Raw genomic sequence first — 5,053 nt, 5'->3', positions numbered from 1 at the left:
CGGGCTGCAGGTGGAATCTCTACACCCCCTCATCCTCCCTCCATGGGCTGCAGGGGGACAGCCTGCTTCACCATGGTCTTCACCACGGGCTGCAGGGGGATCTCTGCTCTGGCGCCTGGAGCACCTCCTGCCCCTCCTTCTGCACTGACCTTGGTGTCTGCAGAGTTTCTTGCATCTTCTCACTCCTCTCTCTGACTGCAAAAGCTCTCTCTGTTTTTTTCCCTTCTTAAATATGTTATCACAGAGGCGCTGATTGGCTTGGCCTTGGCCTTGGGTTCATGCTGGAGCCGGCTGGCATTGGCTCTGTCAGACACTGGGGAAGCTTCTAGCAGCTTCTCACAGAAGCCACCCCTGTCAGCACCCCCCCCCCCCCCCGCTACCAAAACCTTGCCACACAAACCCAACACAGTATGACTCCAGAAAACATGAATATAGTTACACTGAACCCCATGGGGATGTTTACTCTACCTCTAAGTGCAGTAAATTTCCAGTTTAATCACAATTAGTGATTGATTAATTAAGGGTGAGCAAAACACACCCTTCTACTAGACTATTTCAGAAACATCGTATGAATTCAGACAAGACTTTAAGACTCAGAGAGAGAGCACAACTTAAGAAGCTGCCAACTGAAACAACATGGCCTATGAACTAAAAGAATATCCTTTCCTTCGGCTTCAACTATTAACAGCACAGATCAGTAAGACCTTAAATGTTCAAATACCTTACCCTGAAATTGAATTTCAGTTGCTGGGAGACATATTAAAGTGAATAAAAAGACAACAATGTTGAGAACCAGCTTTAATAAAATGAAGGAAGGATGACAGCTTCCATCACCATCGGAAAGCCTTTAACTTAACACCTGATTTATCAAGTTAGCTTTGTTCTGCCCTACATCTGTTCTCTAAGTAACAGAAACATTCAAGGCAGTACATAAATCTATGATGGTGATGTATTAAAGGGGTATGCTATAAGGGAGGTTAAGGGAAAGTCATTTCACCAGCACTAGCACATCCATGCAAAATGCTACACACTGAAGCTGCAAAAACCTAAACTATATTAACAGTTTTTAGTTCAGTATAAAGTATTCATAATGTCATCAGCACAAGGATTCAGATTTCAGACTTCTTTCCTTAAATCTCAAATGAGGTTTCTTGTTCAAAAACCACTCAAACACTTGTCTTCATGTCTTTTGGCACTCAAATGACCTGATTTTTGTGCTTAACACTTGTGAAAAATCAGGATGCTTATTTGCATTCATAAGTAACAATACAGATGTCCATTCCCTCACTTCTGTACAGACAGAGGCTCTCATTTGTGGCGTACAAGAAACACTGGGGACTGAGATTACACAAATACCATTAATCCTGCTTGATATTAGACAAGTCATTTCTCCCCCCAGAAGCATTATTACTTTGGCAACAAGTGGATTTATTATCAGCCCCTTGATTACTCTGCAGATGTTTTAAATTTATTGCTACCCAGCTTAATGTTCCCTAAATTAACTGTTTTCAAAGTCTTTAAAAACACAGTTTAGCAATCAGAAAACAGCATATAATTACTCTTTTTAATAAAAATAGATATTAGAAGAGAGAGTGATTTATTAAATAGACTACGACTCAAAAGGAAAACACTTTCAGTCAAAGGACTGAGATGTTCATTATGTAAATTACACTATTCAAATGTTGTAACAGGAATACATGTAAGATTTGCAGCAAGCCTAACTTCTAAAGTCAATCAAGTACATCCTACCAGGCAACACGCCTCCTTAAGCATTTGCTTAAAACTGAAGCACAAAACAGAGCACATGCTTAAGTGCTTTGCAGCAATTTCTATCACACTGGTGTGTCATTCACAAAAAGCAAACTCATACAATATAGCACTGATGACAACAGTAATCTACTGAAGCATGACACATTTCCTGCACAAATACAATATTTCATTTAATTATTTTTGCTCTAAGGTTGCAAAATATCCTAAATCCCACAAGGAACAATTACATACACTAACAGTGCTTGGGCAACTTCGTTGCGTTGTAACCTCAGCTACAGGACAAGGAAACAAAATACATAGCTGCTTCTTTCAAAAGCAAAGACAGGAGAAAAAACGTTAGGACAAATTGCCACTGGCAGCCAAGTACCTTTGTTTTGAACAAGTCTTCTATCCTTACCTCGGCAAAGGCATCTTTCATGAGCACTGAATCCATCTTAAATCGAAAGTGCTGGTGTTTGACTTGACCCTTCATCAACACAAAATTATACATATAAAGCACTGAACATATTAACCAATTAGTTAAAATGGGATTTTCATACATCCACTTTCATGGCGAACTGAGGTGTTTCCTGAGGCAAGGAATCTATTTAACATAAGTGCAAAACAGTTTTTTTAACTGTGCTGGTTCTTCACAGCAACTACATGCTGTGCAACTGTGTTCTACCACAGTTCTCAACTGTCTGCCATCACAGAAAGAACTAGAGGAAAAGGTTGCACCTCTTCTAGGTCCTGTCCCAACTCATATGTCTCTACACCTAGGTGAGAGAGGATGAACTGAATTACAAAGTTAAGTTGCCATTTCTAATGTAAATTCCTTGATTGTGTAAAGTGAATTTGAAAATTGAACCACCTAATTGGCACAGCACCCTTCATGTATCACACCTCCATCCTTTCTTAATTCAAGGGATTGCCAACTCCTTCTGTTGCAAAAAATCATCTAGCTCAGATGACCTCAGCAATCCCTTGTTTTTACTTTTTCATCAGCAATCCTGAGGGCCTTGATGCTCTGCACTCTAATTGCTTCTCCAAAGCCATCCAGTTCTACTGGGAAGATACATACTGTATCAGGAAACGTTGCAGGGCTAACGGAGTGCTGTTGCAGGGCTATGATCTTGCTGGGATCACAGAGACACAGTGGGATGACTCACATGACTGGAGTGCCACCATAAAGGGATACAGGCTCTTTAGGAAAGACGGGCAGGGAAGACAAGGTGAAATGGTGAAGTTGCCATTTGCATGAGAACACAGCTGAAATGCATGGAGGTCTGCTTTAGGATGCACAATGAGCCAACTGAGAGCTTATGGGTAAGGAATAAAGAGATGACAGGTATGGGTGACATTATAGTGCGTGTTGGCTATAGGCCACCCGACTAGAAAGTGGATGAGGCCCTCTACAGACAGCTAGAAGCAGCTGCAAGTTCACAGGCTCAGGTCCTCAGTATGTACTGGAGAGACGGCACAGCATAACATAAGCAATTCAAGAGGTTCCTGAAGAGCATCGATGACAACTTCCTGACCCAAGTGATAGAGGAACCAACAAAGAAAGGTGCTGTGCTGGACCTCATACTCACCACCAAGGGGCAACCTTGGCTGCAGTGACCATGAGATGTTGGAGTTCAGGATCCTGAGATGGGAGAGGGGGGCAAAAAGCAAGCACAACGCTGGACTTCAGGAGAGCAGATGTTGGCCTCTTCAAAGATCTGCTGGGCAGAGTTTGATGGGATAAGGCCCCTCCCCATGGAGGGAAGGAGGGGCCCAAGAAAGCTGGTTAATATTCAAGGCATCACCTCCTCCAAGCTCATGAGTGGTCCATCCCAGTGAATAGGAAGTCAGGCAAAAATGCCAGTAGGCCTGAATGGATGAACAAGGAGCTCCTAGCAAAACTCAGACACAAGAAGGAAGCATTCAGAGGGTAGAAGCACAGACAGCTAACCTACTAGGAATATGGAGACACCGTGCAAGGATGCAGAGATGCAGTAAGAAAAACCAAAAACCCACCGGGAACTGAATCAGGCCAGAGATTTCAAAGGCAACAAGAAGGGTTTCTGTAAGTGCACAGGTGAAAAAAAAGAAAAGCTGGGAAAAAATGTGGGCCCAGCACTGAACGGGGCAGGGGCACTGGTGACACAGGACATGGAAAAGGCTGAAGTCCTGTTTACTTCACCTGTGTTTACTAGCAAGACTGCCCTTCAGGAATCCCAGGCCCAGAGGGAAAGGCTGCAACAAGGAAGACGTGTCCTTGGTTAAAGAGGATCAGGTAAGGGAATACTTAAGCAAACTAGACATGCCTAAGTCCATGGACCCCGATGGGATGCACCCACAAGTGCAGAGGGAGTTGGCAGATATCATTGCAAGGCCACTCTCAATAATCTATGAATACTCAAGCCAACTGGGAGAAATGCCCAAAGGCTGGAGGAAAGCAAATGTCACTCCTATCTTCAAGAAAGGTAAGGAGGAAGACCCAGGGAACTATGGCATAGTCAACCTCACACCAGTGAGGTGATGGAGCAACAGTGGAAATGAATTCCAGGCACATGAAGGAAAAGAAAATCATCAGGAGTAGTCAGCATAGATTTATTGAGAGGAAGTCATGCTTGAACAATTGGACAAACTTTTATGATGAAATAAATGACCCGCTTGGTAGATGAGGGCAGAGCAGTGGACACAGTCTACCTGGACTTCAGGAAGGCTTTTAACACCATCGTGGATGAGCAGACAGTGAGGTGGATTGCAAACTGGCTGAGCAGCCAGTCCCAGAGAGTGGTGATCAGTGGAACAAAGTCTAGTTGCAGGCCACTAACTAGCAGTGTATCCCAGGGGTCAATACTGGGTCCAATAATGTTCAACACCCTGGAGCACATCTCCTCTGAGGAGAGGCTGAGAGAGCTGGGGCTGCTCAGCCTGGAGAAGAGAAGGCCCAGGGTGGTAATCTTATCTATGTGTACGAATACCTGAAAGGAGCCAGACTCTTTTCAGTGGTGCCCAGTGAGAGGACCAGAGCCAATGGGCACAACCTGAAACACAGGAGGTTCCCTCTGAACGTCAGGAAACACTTTTGTACTGTGAGGGTGACCGAGCACTTGCACAGGTTGCCCAAGGAGGTCGTGGAGTCTCCGTCCTTGGAGATATTGAAAAGCTGGTGGCCCTGGGCCACCAGCTCTAGGTGAACCTGCTTGAGCAGGGGGGTTGAACCAGATGACCTCCAGAGGTCCCTTCCAACCTCAACCATTCTGTGATTCTGTGGTATGCTGAAATTTGCTTAAAAGAGGAAAGACACTCCACT

Source organism: Balearica regulorum, chromosome 2, assembly GCF_011004875.1.
Source record: "Balearica regulorum gibbericeps isolate bBalReg1 chromosome 2, bBalReg1.pri, whole genome shotgun sequence".
NCBI classification, from domain to species: domain Eukaryota; kingdom Metazoa; phylum Chordata; class Aves; order Gruiformes; family Gruidae; genus Balearica; species Balearica regulorum.
Note: the sequence above shows the minus strand (reverse complement) of the source record.